Raw genomic sequence first — 17407 nt, forward strand, 5'->3', positions numbered from 1 at the left:
GCAATAAAAAAAATTATATCATACCAAGATCCAGGACAATCACAACCTGAATAATAAAAGATAATCAGCAGATGCCTAGATTAACATGACTCAGATGTTGGAATTATTGACAAGAATTTTAAGGCATTGCTATAATCATCCTTCAGTAAGAAATTATGAACAATCTTGAAGCAAATGAAAAATTATAAAATCTTGGCCAAAAGAAAAACCAAATGGAAATTTTGGAACTGAAAAATACAATAACTGTAATAAAAAGGAAACTCAATGGATGATCTCGACAGCAAAAATGGAGGGGACAGAAGAATCAGTGAACTTGAAGACAGAACAATAGAAATTTTTCAGTCTGAACTATATAGAGAATATAGACCTTAAAAAAAAAAATTAGCAGAGCCTCAAGGACCTGTGGGACAACAACAAAAATTTTAACATTTATATCATTGAAATTCCTGGAGAGGAGAAAGAGTGTGGAGCCAAAAAAAAAATATATTAAAGGAAATAATGGCTGAAAATTGCATGGTGAAAGACATAAGCCTACAGAGTCAAGAAGCTGAGCAAATCCCAAACAGGATAAACCCAAATAAACTTATGCCAAAACACATCATAGGCAAACTTCTGAAAACTAAAGACAAAGAAAACATCTTCAAAGCAGCTAGAGAAAATCAATGTATTATGGGGAAGCAACAATTTGCATTATAGCAGATTTCTCATCTGAAATCATGGAGTCAGGAAGAAAGTGCCGTAACAGTTTTCAAGTGGTGAAAGAAAAGTAGTGTCAACCACAAATTCTGTATCTGGTTGAAATATCCTTCAGGGATGAAGGGAATATGAATACATTTCTCAGATGAAGACATACTAAGAGAATTTGTCACCAGCAAACCTACCCGTAATGGCTAAGGAAAGTTCTCCAAATGGAAAAGACATTATAACAGAAGGAGACTTGGGACTTCAAGAACAGAGAAAGAACAATGAAATGGGTGGAAATAAGAGTGTAAATAATAAACTATCCTCCTCATGAAATTTGAAATTGATCATTAAAGCAACAATTATACCATCATTTGTTGTAGTGTTCAATGAATGTAGAGCAAATATTGAGACAAGTAAACTTAAAATGTGGGGCAGAATGAGGGAACCAAATGGAAGTAAATTTTCTACACTCGAATTGGCAAAATGTAGATACCAGTAGACATTGATATGCAGATGACACAACCTTGCTTATAAAAAGTGAAGAGGACTTGAAGCATTTACTGATGAAGATCAAAGACTATAGCCTTCAGTATGGACTACACCTCAACATAAAACAAAAATCCCCACAACTGGACCAATAAACACCATCATGGTAAATGCGGAAAAGATTGAAGCTGTAAAGGATTTCATTTTACTTGGACCCACAATAAGCGCCCATGGGAGCAGTGATCAGGATATCAAATGACATGCTGCATTGGGCAAATCTGCTGCAAAAGACCTCTTTAAAGTGTTAAAAAGCAAAGATATCACTTTGAGGAGTAAGGTGCACCTGACCCAAAAAAAAGCCATGATATTTTCAATTGTATCATATGCATGCAAAAGCTGGACAATGAATAAGGAAGACCAAAGAAAAATTGACCCTCTGAATCATAGTGTAGACAAAGAATATTGAATATACACCATGGACTACCAGAAGAATGAACAAATCTGTCTTGGAAGACCTACAGCCAGAATGCTTCTCAGAAGCAGGGATGGTAAAACTTCATCTCACATACTTTGGACAAGTTATCAGGAGGGACTAGTCCCCAGAGAAGGACATCATGCTTGGTAAAGTGGAGGGTCGGTGGAAAAGAGGGAGACCCTCAACAAGGTGGATTGACATAGTGGCTGTCACAGTGGAATCAAGCATAGTGATTGTGAGGATGACACAGGACCTGGCAATGTTCCATTCTGTTGCACATAGGGTTGCCATGAGTGGTAACCAGCTTGACAGCACCTAACAACAAGACATTGATATGATACATATGCATATTGTAATACTTAGAGCAACCACTAAAAAAAACTATTTAAAAAGATATACTATATTTTAAAAGATATATACTGTACACTATAAATAAATCAAGGTGGAATTCTAAATAATGTTCAAGTAGTCCCCAGGAAGGCAAGAGCAGTGAAGCAAACAAGAAAAAAAGACAAACAGAAAACAAATAATGAAATGGCAGACTTAAGTTTTAACGTATCAATAATTTAAATGTAAATGGTCTAAAAATACCAATTAAAAGAGATTGGCAGAGTGAATAAGAAAACAGGACACAACTATATGCTTTCTACAGGAAACTCACTTCAAATAAAACAATTTAGGTAGGTTGAAGTAAAATAATACAAAAAGATATACCATGCAGGCATAAATTTTTTTAAAAAAGCAGGAGTGGCTATATTAATATCAGGTAAGGTAGACTTCAGAGAATACAAAATTATCAGGACAAGGAAGAATACTATATAATGATAAAAGGGCTGATAGACCAAAAAGACCTAGCAATCCCAAAAGTGTATGCACCAAACAACAGAGCTTCAAAATATATGAAGTAAAAAAAATCTGGTAGAAATGAAAAAAAATAGAGAAAATACGCAATTATAGACAAGTATTTTTTTATTTCACCACCTTTTTCTCTGTAATTGATCATTCTACTAGACGGAAAATCAGCAAGGATATAGAAGAAATGAACACCATTAACCAAGAGAATCTAATAGACATTTTTAGGACACTCCATCTAAAACCATTAAAATACACATTATTTCAAGATAAGTGATTTGCAAGTATTTTCTCTCAGTCCATATCTTTTTTTTTTCTTTCACACCCTTGACATTTCATGTTTATATGGCTACACAAATTTATACATGGAGTAAGATTACATAGAACTGCACACATGCACACAAATGAATCCATGTAAACAATGGTGAAAACGGAATAAGATTGGTAGTCTAGTTAACAGTACTGTACCAGTGTCAATTTCCTGGTTATATAAGGTATTATGTAAGATGTCACCTTTAGGGGAAGCTGGGTGAAGGGACCTGGGACTCTGTACTATTTTTTTAACTTCCTGTGAGTATATGATTATGTGGGAAAAAAGTTCTAAAAATTTACTTTGCTTGATAAGCAAAGCATATGGGCATCTTATTCCATTTTCCATATTCAGTAATACATTTTGGGGTTTTATATTTTCAACTCTTTCTGTCAAGGGAATGAATTTTCTTCTGTATTTTTCCTGTGGTTTGTACTATTTGTTGAATTTATTACTTATTTTTAAATAAGCTGGTCAGAAGCTTTGAGACTTTGGTAAGATTTCTCTTCTCATTGTGCTCCCTCCTAAGAATTTCACAAATAGATCACCGAACCTCTTAAGAAATAATGGTCAACAATTTCTCAACCTTGCAAATGGGAAAAGGTGCTGTAACTCTTAAAAATGCTCACTCCTTTCTATTCTCAAGTTACTGCGGTCTGAATTTGAAGAGATGGTGACATTTTCTTGACCTTCTTTAGGGAAGACTTGGGAGCATCATTCCTGATTTCAAGAGGCTGTGTTTTGTGGTTCCTGTAAGTTCTGGGAAAAGCCCTGATGGGAACTAGGAACATTCCATGAGTGCAGCCAGCTAGAAAAGAAGCATGGGGACACAAAATTCACCTTTCTCCTTGCTCACTTAGGCACAACGGGGACAGAGGGACTAATCCTGGGGAGAATATGCCTGGAGTTTATAATTTATATCATAGGCCTAATGCCCAGGTAGTGTCTGAAGGATAGAATTCCAGGATGTAGGCCAATCAGGAAGGTAGGCAGTGGCAGAAGGAGTGAGAAAACCCAAATAAGCTATGGTAAAAACCTAATCTATATGGTGGGGGAAGATGTAAGAAGGGACATTGTATTAATTTTCTACTGATGTGTGGCTTAAACAACACCCATTTGTTATTTCACTGTTTCCGTAGGTCAGAAGTCTGCACAAGGTCCTCTGCTCAGGGTCTCACAGGCTCAAATCAAGGTGTCATCTGTGGTGCATTCCCTTCTGGAGCTCACATGATTGTCGACAGATTTCAGTTCCTTACAACTGTAGGACTGTGGTACCAACTATTTTGCTGGCTGCTGGCCAGAGGTTATTATCAGCATCTAAAGGCTGCTCTCAGCTCCCTGGTATGCGGCGCCCTCACCGGACTCATCACTTGTTTTCTCACAATGTAACAGCTTACTTCTTCAGAGCCTGTAGGAGAACCTCACTCTTAGAATCTCTCTTCAGAAGGGCCCAGTACCTTTTAAGGCCTCACCTAATTAGAATAGGCCCACCCAGGGCAATCTCCCTTTTGATGTTCTCCAAGTCAACTGATTAGGGATATTATTTACAATTGCAAAATCCTTTCACCCTTGTAACCTAGTCACTGAAGTGAAAGCCATCATATTCACAGTACTGTCCCCACAAAAGTAGAGGAGATGATATAGTGTGTGTACACCACAGGCAAGGATTCTGGGGGCCATCTCAGAATTCTGCATAGTTCTTTTTTTTTTTTTTTTTAGTTCTTTAGGTGGAACTAAATATGGAACCGAAGGAAGGAGAGCTTCAGATGCTGGATCAGGACAAGGCACCTGGTGGACTAGCCAGCAGAAGGAAAACAAGGCAGAGGCGCCATTCTGCATTAAACCAATACAGAACAGGGCTGGAGTAAGCTAAAACTCAGACACTCTGCCGCAACCGAATCCTAGGACAGGCAGCTTGTATAGGCACCAAGGCTATTTGAGAACTTAGAAGCCCTGGAGGTAGTCAAGCATGAATAGATGCTGAGCCATGCTAGAATCTCATACACAAGTCACCAAAGCGCCTCACAAAGGAAGGCCAGTGATTTCCCAGCACTGGTATAAGAAGGTGCCACAATTTTAAAGAACAACCACTTCTCTCTACTGTCCAGTTACTGTGGTCTGGGCTGGGAGAAACAGTGGTTAGGGGTGATTGCTGCTGACACTCTTCTAGCCCATCAGAATCGGCCCAGGCATGGGCTGGCTGAGGCCTGCAGGTGGCAGAGGAGCAGTGGGCTCCTCTACAGGCTCAGATCCTGGGGCTGGTAAGGACACAGGTGAGTTCAGAACTCTCTGTTCTCAAAGGTTTTGTAGCATTCTCCTCCCATAGCCCACGTGGAATGTGGTGCATTGGGCTGATTAAACATGGTCAGATAGGCTGGGTCAGTAGCATCACAGAGATTAGTAGGTATTTGGGAGGACCATGATAGCAGAAGTAAGAGCATAGACAAGAAGTCACCTGTACTTAGGTTAGGAATCAGCATAGCCATGAAGCTGAGTGTGATGGTTAAGGTATGTCACCTTGGTTGTGCCATGATTCTCAGTGGTCTAGCAGTTATGTAATGATGTAGTCATTTTCCATGATGTGATCAGCCAATCAGTTGTAAGGGGAGTTTCCTCGAGGTGTGGCCTGCATTCAATATATATATATTTATATATATATATATATATATATATATATATATATATATAGACGTTCTAACAAAACTCACTGGCTCTGGATCCTGCATCTGGCTCATCATCATCTGACCTCCTGTTCTTGGTACTTGAGCCAGCTGCCTGCTGTATTGGACAAATCCATTCTTGGATTTGTCAGCCTCCAAAGCCTGTGAGCCAGCAGCCTGCCATCTGATCTACCAGTTGTGGGTCTGTCAGCCCCTACAGCTATGTGAGTCAAGAGAAGCCTCCAGCCGGCCAACTGACCCACAGACTTGACAGCCTCTACAACTGCGTGAGCCGTTTCTTTGAGATAAAACTCTCTCTCTCTCTCTCTGTCTATGTATATGTATATCCTTCACTGGTTTTGCTTCTCTAGGGAACCCAGCCTAAGACACTGAGTGAACTTAATTTGAATAACATCATCTCCCCAGGTCTTAGGTTCTTATTTATAAAACAGGAAACAATGTGTGTACTAAAATAAGCAAAAATGTTTGTGAAAGTCCTCAGGACATACATACAATGGACAGTACCATTGTTACCATTAATAGCCCTTTTACAAATAGGCAGCTTTGGTGAATGGAGATGGCTTTACTCTACATGCAGACAAATCACTCCAAGGTTCCACATCGCTAAACTGAAAGCAGGCCGACATATGTTGGGTTTTTTTTTGTTTGTTTGTTTTTTCACCCCATAGTCTGTGCTAAAGTATCTAAAGCTGCCAAGTGCAATTTGGTGTCTCTAAGAACTAAGATGAATAAGTCAAAGGTAGACCCTTAGTCAATGAATCCACGTTCAAGGCACAATTCCCCTCAGATCCGTGAGGTGGAGATGCCCTGGCCCTCCACCTTTTTCCTATTTGCCTGTACTCCTGGAATTCTTCTCATCTGTGAGGTAGAGCATGGGAGGGGCTGAGGCCAAGGGAGGGACAAGAGAGGAGACAGTGGAGGATAAGGGTAGGACCAGATCCATGGGTACTGATGCATAAAGAAGGAATTCCATTGGAACAAACAGTAACCCTAAGGTCTGGCTTGCAGGCCCCACCACTAAGCTACAGCCCCAGCACCTTTTACCTCCCTCCCTATTCTTCCAAATGCTGTAGAAGATTGTCTTAGGCTGAGTTCTCTAGAGAAGCAAAACCAGTAAAGTGTATGAATATATACATACAGAGAGAAAGACTTATATCAAGGAAATGTCTCATGAGATTGTAGAAGCTGGAACAACCCAAGCCTATGGATCAGGATAGAGGCTTCTCCTGATTCACACAGCTGCAGGGGCTGGCAAACCCAAGATCTGCAGTTTGGAGAGCAGGGCTCTTGCTCACAGGGTGTGAAGATCGATGAATCTCAAGATGGGCAGACAAGCCACTAGCTCAAGTCCCAAGAACTGGAGGTCAGATGAACAGGAACCAGCTGCAAGATCGAGAGCAGGCAAAAACCAGGACGTCCACTTATATTCAAATATAGGCCACACGCCCAAAGAAACTCCCTTTCAATTAATTGGCCGCTCACATTAGATCCCATCATGGGGGTGATCACATATAAACAGAGAAGCATGGCCCAGCCAATCTTAACCATCACAGAGGTAATGTCTCCCCAAGGTGCACCTACTGAAACGAGGCAGCCAGTGCAAGCCAGGGCCACGGTGTGATCCAAGGGTGGTGTATACGGACAGTCTCCAAATTCTCTAACTAAAGTCTGGAAACATCAGGAAAGAAATGTAGAAAAATTCAAAAGAGAAGTTAGCCAGGTGCATTCAGTGTCATTTTGCTAAATGAGCATTTACAGAGTGGGCATTAAATACATCAAAATGATACGTGGGGGAATCACTGGATGGTGTAAACCATTAACATATTCAACTAACCAAAAGGTTAATGGTTCAAGTCCACCTGGAGGCATCTCAGAAGAAAGACCTGGTGATCTGCTTCCCAAAAACCAGCCATTGAAAGCCCTATGGAGCATAGTTCTACTCTGACACATACAGGGTCACCAAGAGTTGGAATCAACTTAATGGCAGCCGGTAATGTAGCCCTAATGACCCTCACTTATTATTATTATTAAGTGAGGGTCATTAGGGCTACCACTCTAGCCCCAAGAGAATCAAACTTTAAAGTACAGTAGATACAGACTCAGGCTCCCTCTCCTCTCTGGATCTCCAGGGCTCTTTCTGTGGCAGAAACATCTCCGGTCACTTGGAGACCTGATGCACCAACAGCTCTATGATTGTAACCATGGTAATGATCACATCAGAAACTTTATGACTCAATAAGAGAAAGAAGAAAGCCTGGAATTCAGTTTGTTAAAACACCCAGCATGATACTACGGTGGGCTTATCATGTCTCATCAACCTGGGCTCTGGGGTGGGAAGAATGAGTTGGAGCTGCCATTTAACCAACCTGGACGAGGAGTGAGTCAGTAGGTCAGAGAGGCCTGGGACTCCTGCTCCATCCTCAGGTTCTGGGTGCATAGCCTAGTGACAGATGCCAATGGCTTGTTCTTGTTTGAATTTGGAAATCATAAACTCAAAACAGTGACTCGTGCTGGGAATTTACAACTCAGGGATGGCTAGAGGGAGGGATGACTTCGCCCATGCCCAAACTGGGCATCCCAAAAGTTGTCCTGACCCCAGACAGAGCATCTTAGGCTGGGTTCTCTAGAGGATTAAAACCAGTGAAGCGTATATAAAATATATAGAGAGAGATTTATTTCAAAGGAACAGCTAATACAGTTGTGGGAGCTAGAAAATCCCGAATCTGTGCATCAGGCGTCAGGCTGAAGGCTTCTCCTGACTCACATGGTTGCAGGGGCTGATGTACCCAAAAACAGCAGGTCAGGCGGAAGGCTGCTGACTCATGTGGTCGCGAGAGCTGGTGAATCCCAAAATCTGCAGTCAGGAGGCCAGCTGCTGGCTCACGTCTCAAGAACAGGAGGTCAGAGGATGACAAGTGGAATGCAGGAAAGACAGGGAGCTTTGCCAGAACATTCATGTATATTGGATGCAGGCCACACCCACAAGGAGACTCCCCTTTCAACTGATTGGCTGCTCACATCAGATCACAAAATGGAGGATGATTAGCTAATATCTGCCAAGCCACTGAGAATCATGGCCTAGCCAAACTGACACATAACCTTAACCATCACACAGAGAAAACCACGGGGTAGTGAAGATGTCCAGTGCAGGGTGGGAAGGGGCACTGGAGGAAGCGTTTGTCAGCAGTGCCCAGAGCATAGCCAGCTGCTGTCCAGTCAATTCCAATTCATGGTGAGCCCATGTGTGTCAGAGTAGAACAATGCTCTATAGGGTTTTCACCGGCTGATTTTTAGGAAATGGTTCACCAGGCCTCTCTTCTGAGGTGCCTCTGAGTGGACTCAACCCTCCAATCTTTCAGTTAGCAGCCAACCACATTAACCATCTTCATAGTAGGGACCTAATTAGGGCCCACAAAGCAAGGCAGTAGCCATAATCTATTCTCATGTGGAAGAAACTGGGGCCAGGTTAGAAAGCCTAGAGAGGCAAAGACATGTGGCAAAAGAGAACAAAGAGGCAGCATCCCACCCTTGGGCTTGCTAGGAGACTGCGGCACAGGGAGGAAGAGCCCAGCACATCTGCAGGGTCACAGCTATGCTGAAAGCACTGGTCTCTGTCCCCTGAAGCACACCATTTGGAAAGAGGAAGGCATCTGGCAAGTCATAGCCATCAAGATGAATTAACTTAGATTTGTGCCCTGCCCCATAGAAACTGCCCTGAGACTTACCCCTCTGGCGAGAGCAACCCAAAAAATGAATGCTCTCTGGGCAGCTGAATGCCAGCCAATCACTGCTGTGCTCAGACTCGCCCCAGCCACAGTCCTACAATGGGCTTCCAGCTTAAAGAAATGATCAGGAAGCCCCCAAATCACCTGTGTTCTATGAGCACTGACTGTGCTTGAACTTGCAAAGAGAGAGGACTAGGACTTGGAAAAGGGAGCTGGGCAGGCACACAGTGTGCCCACTGGAAACTACGTCATAAGACATTTACTGCAGGGACGTGAGCATACGCAATCGGGGGCTGGTTACACAGCCTACCTGAAGCCATAGTTTCTGTCTGATGCTAGAGCCCAAAGCTTGCAGGATGGGCAGTCAGGAAGGGACGATGGACGTGGAGGGAGGGAAACAAGGACAAGCTGGTACACCTGGGGCTGTAACAAAACTCACAGGATGGAATTGAACTGCTTTGGTCCCTCTCTGCCTCCAAGCCTCCAACATTGATGATGGGGATGTCCTCCAAGATAAGCCAACGTGTCCAAGAAGCCAGAGAAACTGGAGCAGGAGAGGCAGCAGGACCTGGGAGAGCTGCAGGCAGCTGCGGCCCTACGCAGGACAGGTGAGTGGTAGATCCCAGATGGCACACATGAGACTCACCGTGCTCTGATGTTTGAATAAACACGTCTGCCCCTTCACAGTAGCCATCCGTGTTTCACACAAAGTTTGGCTCTGACGCCTTTGAAATTATTCAGAGAAGAAAATTGTAGAAAATAAAAGTTCAAGTTAGCCAAGGCATTACAACACAAGTCCACCCAACAAGTTTCCATGACACACCCTAAAAAGTGATAATTTTCCTCTAGAAAGATAGAGTGTAGGAGCTCTGAGAACTCAACTGTAGGGCAACCCTTTTAACAGAGGGCTCAGGGGGCAGGGTAGGCTCCACAAAAGCAGGGATGGAAGGGAGGGTGGGATTCGCCGTGGCAGCCTGGATGGAGGAGATTCCAGGAAGAGAGAACTCCAGGAGCAAAGGTGGGACAGCAGGGTCACAGAGGTAGAGGCCAGGACATGCAGCTGGTCCAGTGGGCAGTGTCTTACAGAAATTTCCAGAGAGCAGTGCAGAGTGGGAGCTGACAGAGAGCTCGTCTGCAGAGTTCAGGGGGACGGGCATTCAGAGAGGGTGAGCCTTCAGCTTTCTCCCCAAGGGCAAATAACCCAAAGTAGAAATGTTTTATAGGCCATGAAGTTTCCTGTTCCCTTGGGTGAAATTAAAGTCTTTGGAGAGGAATCATAAAATCTTTTTTTAAGCTCGTGTTTCAGATGGTCCATTTTAGGTCTTGAACTTCCCGTGACACCTTACTTTTTATTTTTCCCCAATTTTTTATTACACTAAGTAAATATGAAAACTTAAATGAGGCTCAGCTCTCCTTTCATTACTCATCATCTGTAGCTGGCTTGAAACTTCAGGGGATTATCTTTTTCTGGAGTCCAAACGAAGTGGACCATCCCTCACTTTGTCTTCTCTCCCTTTCTACCTCCCTCTTTCCTGGCTTCCACCAGTCCTAATTCTCTTTTTCTTGTTTATTCTTTCTTACACCAAAATAACAAAAAAAATTACAGCATAATCAAGGGCATTTAACAAACAAAACGGCAGCAGGCAAGCTGCTATAAACCAGGACAGATGCCATCTCCGAGAGCTGTGTTCCTTCTCAGTCTTCTCCATTCGCATCCTTACTTGTACCTGCTGGTCTCATGAAAAAGAAAAATGCTGTACTTTGCTTTATTCACTTGATAATATCACAGATATTTTCCCACTTGGCCAAATCAGCTTCCCTGTAATCATTTGCAGCCAGCCTGTGTTTTGGGGTGGGGGCAGGAAAGGAATTGAAAGTCCATTTTGGTGATGGTGAAGCTTTGGCTTGTGTTAGGAGAAGTGGAGAGAGGTGCTTTACCTGTCTGTACTCCACAGACAGCTGTGTGGGCAGTGAGGCCAGGAACAGGGAGAATTCCTACGCCATTTAGGTGCCAGCCTCTAAGTGCCCTGAGGAAGGTTCTCTAAAGGGGCACAGGGAAGGAACAGCTGTGGCTGAGACGCTGCTCGGTGTGTCCCTAATCACATCTTATCCCCTCTACCAGGGCTGTGTGACGGCCCCTGTCCCCCTCCCCAGAGCAGCTCAGCAGGACCTGGCAAGGCAGAGGTTTTTATGTTCTTCATAATGATGACCTTGAGGGAGACCCATACGCAAAGGGAAAGAAAAGCAAACTAATATTTTATGTTATTAAATTTTGCACCCCAAAACGAAAATTTAAAGTTTTATAAAATGCCAATTTAAGAAGCAAAACCTGGAACAAAAAAAGACATGAGAAATATAGAAAACAAAAATAATACGGCAGGCATACATCCAACTATCGATAAAAAAACCAAACCCTTGCCATCGAGTCTGTTTCTGACTCATGGCTACCCCATGTGCCTCATAATTCAAGACAAGCACAGGGTTTTCTTGGCTGTAATGCTACAGGAGTAGGTCACCAGGCCTTTTTTCCAAGGTACCGCTAGGTGGATTCAAACCACCAACCTTTCAATTAGTAGCCCAGAGCAAACCAACTTTGCCCCCCAGGGACCTAACCGTATTGATAATAGCATTAAATGTGAATGGATTAAACAATCCAATCAAAAGGTCAACATTGTCACACTGGACTAAAAAAAAAATAAAGATCCAACTATAGTCTACCTACCAGAGACACACTTTAGATTTGTTATGGATTTAATTTTGTCTCCCCAAAATATGTGTTGTAAATCCTAACCCCCTATACCTGTGTTTGAGCCCCTGGTGGCACAGTGGTTAAGCATTTGGCTGCTAACCAAAGGGTCTGTAGTTCAAACCCACCAGCCTCCACCAGCCACTCCTCGGAAACCCTACTCTGTCCTATACGGTAGCTGAGTTGGAATCGACTCAATGGCAATGGGTTTAGTTTTGTTTTGGTTTATATCTGTGGTTATAATTCCTTTTGGGAATGGGTTTTCTTTGTTATGTTAATGAGACCATATTAGTGTAGGGTGTATCTTAAGTCAATCTCTTTTGAAGTATAAAAGAGATTAAACAAGCAAGAAAGAAGCAAAGATGGGGAAACAGAGGTGCCAAGCCACATGAAGATCTCCCAGGAGCAGAAGCACAGAAGAGACAAGAACCTTCCTCCAGAGCTGACAGAGAAAGAAAGCCTTCCTCTAGAGCTAGCATTCTAGCCTCCTCAACTGAGAGAAAATTTCTGTTTATTAAAGCCACCCATTTGTGGTATTTCTATTACAGCAGCACTAGAGAACTAAGACAAGATTGAAAGATACAAAAGAGTTGAAAGGATAGAAAAATACATCATGTAAATGGCAACTAAGGAAAGCTGAAGGGCTGTACCAATACCAGACAAAATAGACTCCCAGCTTCCACAGAGTGACCTTGACACCTGAGCCCCCATAGCCCCACCTTCCTCCTTGCTCCCTCCAGCCCAGACGGGGCTGCAGCTTCATCCAGTTGCCTCCGTGCTCTGGCCTCTGGGTCTTCCCATCACCTGCGTAGTCAGTTTCCTCTGTTATAAATACTTAGAGTGCCCCCTCTTTCCCTGCTTGCACCTTGTCTGATTAATAAGATTTCACTCCTCAGTTATAGAATCGTGACGGCAGAGAACTTGTCTTCAATTTAGTCAATATTTAATTGGGTTTCTGACATTTGTTAGACCTTGAATCAGGTGCTTTGGAGACAGACACGAAGCAGCCAGACACAGGCTGCACTCCGGAAGGCACAGTTTCACTCCTCTCACCCAGCGCCTGTCCAGGGCCTGGCGTGGGCAGGAGTCAATGAGTGTGTTTGCTGCTGAAAGGCTGTTTCAGTGGAGGGGGCACTTATTCTGCACGAACTTCTTGGCCTGCTTTAAATACATCTTTTATTTCATCTCCACGATACCCCATAGGAAACCAAGGCAGCTCTCACGTGGAGCACAGTGCTGGGAGGCCAGGCAGTGTGATAGGAAACCCGAGCTCTTACCACCACCCTACTGCTGGTGCAAACACAGAGCACCAGCTGGCGCACAGCCTCCGAGCTCCTGCAGAAACCTGTAGCAAACCAAAGAAGAATGGAGAGAGGTCAATTTCAGGGGCGTTTATTTGGGATCGCTCCCGGATTCTGAGTGTGCAACATGTGACAGTGCCATGGATTGAACTGTGTCCTCCAAAGATGTATGTCAGCTTAGCTAGGCCATGATTCCCAGTATTACATGGTTGTCTTCCATTTTGTGATCTGATATAATCCTCCTATGTGTTATAAATCCTAATCTCTAAAAAAAAAATAAACCTACTGCCATCAAGTCGATTCCGACCCCATAGGGCAGAGTAGAACTGCCCCATAGAGTTTCCAAGGAGCTCTTGGTGGATTCGAACTGCTGACGTTTTGGTTAGCAGCCGTAGCACTTAACCACTACACCACCAGGGTTTCCTCCTAATCTCTACCTGTGGTTAATGAGGCAAGATCAGGTTACGTTAAAGAGGATTAGGATGCGATGCAACACCCTTACTCAGGTCATAGTCCTGATCTGATGTAAGGGAAGTTGCCCTGGGGTGAGGCCTGCATCATCTTTTATCTTACAAGAGATAAAAGGAGAGAGAAGCGAGCAGAGAGATGGGGACCTCATACCACCAAGGAAGAAGTGCTGGGAGCGCAGCAAGTCCTTTGGGCCGGGGGACCCTGCACTGGCAGGCTTTTAGACCAGGGGGAAATTTATGACAAGGACCTTCCCACAGAGTTGACGGAGAGAGAAAGCCTTCCCCTGGAGCTGGTGCCCTGAATTCAGACTTCTAGCCTCCTAGACTGTGAGAGGATAAATTTGTTTGCCAAAATCAGCCACTGGTGGTATTTCTGTTACAGCAGCACTAGACAACTAAGGCGGGCAGTAAAAGCCTGAGCTCCCCTGAGCGGCTGTTTGTGGGCTCCTCAGCCCCCAGGTGAACAGGAGCCTGGCTGGGTTTTAAAGCAATGGCTGCACTATATAGTTTTGATACTCTTTCTTTTACACAGAGTCATGGAGGTGGGTCGTGAGGCACCAAATGTGACTAATGGCTTGGGACATTTGAGAACATTTCTGTATTGTTGACATTAAAAGAATATATGTTTTTATTTCATAACACAGATCTGACATTTGACATATTGAGTCGATGTCACTCACTAGCGAATTCCCTGAATTACAGCGGAAGAGTAATTAGTCCCTGGAGGGCCGCTGATTCAACAATTGGCTATTTATCTTCTTTCAGATGACAATGTGGTTTCTTTTTTTCTTTAAATCGTAAAATCCACAACCACCACCATCTTCACCGCCCCCCTCAACCTGGCCCTTCGTTATGCTCATGCAGAATTCTTGTCCAATCTCTGGAGCAGCCAAGGCCATGTAGTGATAACCTCAACGAGAAGCTTCAGCTTGTTTGTCTCCGCTGTTCTCTCACGGGGTCAATTTTCCCTGAAGCAACAACTTGCTTTTATTTATTTACTGATAAGATTGACTCTGCTTCACATTCCAGTTTATAGCTGTGTTGTCGCTAATCATCCAAGTGAAAAACCGGTTTTTGTTTTTGTTTTTTTTTATTGAATCGGCACCAACTCAAGGCAACCCCAGTGTGTCAGCGGAACTGCGCCCCACAGGTTTTGCAATGGCTGCATCTTTATGTAAACAGATCGCCAGGCCTTCCTTCTGAGGAGCCTCGGGGAGGACTGGAACTCCCAACCTTTTGGTTAGCAGCCAAGCACATTAACCATTGACATGACTCAGAGACTCCAATCGTTCAAATACTTTAACTTGTATGAGAAAAGTGACATTTTCACCAGATTAGGAAGCAATGCTGAGACCAGTCCGTGGGGTCAAAGGTCAGCAGTACCACCTTCCTATTTATGTTCAGAGGAAACCACCTTTTCCTGACTCTGCTGCACAAGCTCAGGGCATCCCAAATGGGAACAGGGAGTTGCCTTGGTGATTTGCAGAACAGGAGGTACTTTTGCTTCCAATCTAAACAACGAGTTCTATTTATTTAATGGCTATTTGGTTAGAATTGCTGATAAATATGACAGACACATTAAAACCTCAAATATTCGATCACCTTATTGAATGTCAGGGGTGCTTACATGAAATAACATAACCATTTGCTATTTTTCAAGATCTGGGTTTATTCTGGGGGGCAAAACATAGTCACTGATTTTGATTTTCCCATACAATAAATTTACCAATCCAGACAAATTGAGGAGAAGGATAGTTTAAATCAACTTAAATTCTGTATTAAAGTATATTTTCAGCATTCCAAGTATTTCCAAGTACACGTAGTAACTCAAACCAGGTTGGCAAAATGTTTCCTTTGTCAGAACAAACAAGACTTTGTGGTGATTTGTAGATAGTTGTGGGGTTCATAGCAGAGTGAAACGGCTTAGATTCTGAGGTCGTTTTTGACAGAAGGAAACAGGGAGAGCTTAAAGTTGGAGCTGACATTTTAATTAAGCCCGGAAATACAGGAAGCAGCAGGAAGGTCATTCCCAATGAAGACAGCAACGTTGGAAAGACCAGGAAGCAGAAATGTGGCAAAGGCTGGGATATCTGATTTGGTAAGCGTGCATGAGTCCCTGAGTGGTGCAAATGGTTACTGCCTTCAGCTGCTAATTGAATGGTTGGCGGTTCAAATCCACCCAGAGGTGACTCAGAAGAAACGTTTGGTGACCTACTTCCAAAAAATCAGCCACTGAAAATCCAACGGCGCACAGTTCTACTCCGAAACACATGGGGTTGCCACGAGTCTGAGTTGACTCAACAGCATCTGATTTGGTTTTAAATGCACAGAAGGGAAGGCTGAGATGAGACTAGAGAAGATGGTTTGGACTAGGCCCTTTTTGCTCTGATTTTGTTAGGAGCACCTTCAAAAAGGACCTATGTAGGCAAAACACTTAATGAACATTATCGTGACCTATGGTTGCTCCCAGAGTTCAATTTTCTTTTTTCCACAGGACACTCAGGATACTTCCTTACTTCTAAAGATGTCCCACACCTCTGGAAGAACCCAGGCAGAAGACATGGAGCTGGACTTCAGGCACCAGCCCACCTGAGCTGGGATCCCAGAGGAGGGGTATCCAATCCTAAGAGTGGTCCTGGGGTGGACTGTGGAGTTGGAGATGCCATGGGTTGAAATATGCTTGGGGCCGAGCTGAAGAGAGAGGAGGCAACCAGAAGAGAGTGGTTGGAAAAATGTACAGGTATATCCAAGTGGGGTCTGACCCAAGCTGGCTTCCCCTGCACTGGCTTTCAGGGTAGGGACCAGCCCCTGAAGGAGCTGCTCTCTGGGGCAGAGGAGACTGAACCCTTCAAAGTGGCTGGAAGTAGATGTCCCTGTGTCAACTGACCGCTGAGGGACCAGAGCGCTATGCAGGCAAATCTAGTGGCCTGTGAACACTAACCACAGAGGCAGCTGCTGGAAGTGGCTATCGAAGCCAGGAGCCCTCCGCCCACACATCAAAGTCAACAGAGGCTGCCCCTTGAACAGCTGTGAGCTCAGCCAGACTGGGAAACTCATGTCTCTGATGCCCTCTGCCTTCTAAGACTGTTGTATTGTACGTGAGTCAGCTTCAGCCACAGTCTCTGGTTTGTTCTTGTCTTATGCTGAGTTCTCTAGAGAAGCAAAACCAATGAAGTATCCTTCTCTCTAGAGACAGAGAGATTTATCTCAAGGAAATGGGTCACACGGTTGTAGAGACTAGCAAGTCCCAAGGCTGTGGGTCAAGCCAGAGGCTTCTCCTGACTCAAGTAGCTTAAGGGGCTGGCGAACCCAAGATCAGCAGGTCAGACAACAGGCCTCTGGCTCACAGGTTGCAAAGGCTGACAAACTCCAAAATCAGCAGGTAAGCTGGCAGGCTACTGGGTCACAGGCTGATAAATCCCGAGATCAGCAGGTAAGCTGCTAGCTGAAGCCCCCAAAACCAGAGGTCAGAGGAACAGGAGCCAGCTGCAGGATCCAGAGCAAGCAGAAGCCCACAGGCCTTGCCATAAAGTCCACCTATATTGGATGCAGGCCACATCGCCAAGGAAACTTCCTTTCAACTTGCCACTCACAGCAGATCCCATCGTGGAGGTGATCACATTATGTCAGATCTCATCATGGAGGTGATTACATCATTATACAACTGCCAAACTGCA

The sequence above is a fragment of the Elephas maximus genome, chromosome 16 (genome assembly GCF_024166365.1).
Source record: "Elephas maximus indicus isolate mEleMax1 chromosome 16, mEleMax1 primary haplotype, whole genome shotgun sequence".
Lineage (NCBI taxonomy): Eukaryota > Metazoa > Chordata > Mammalia > Proboscidea > Elephantidae > Elephas > Elephas maximus.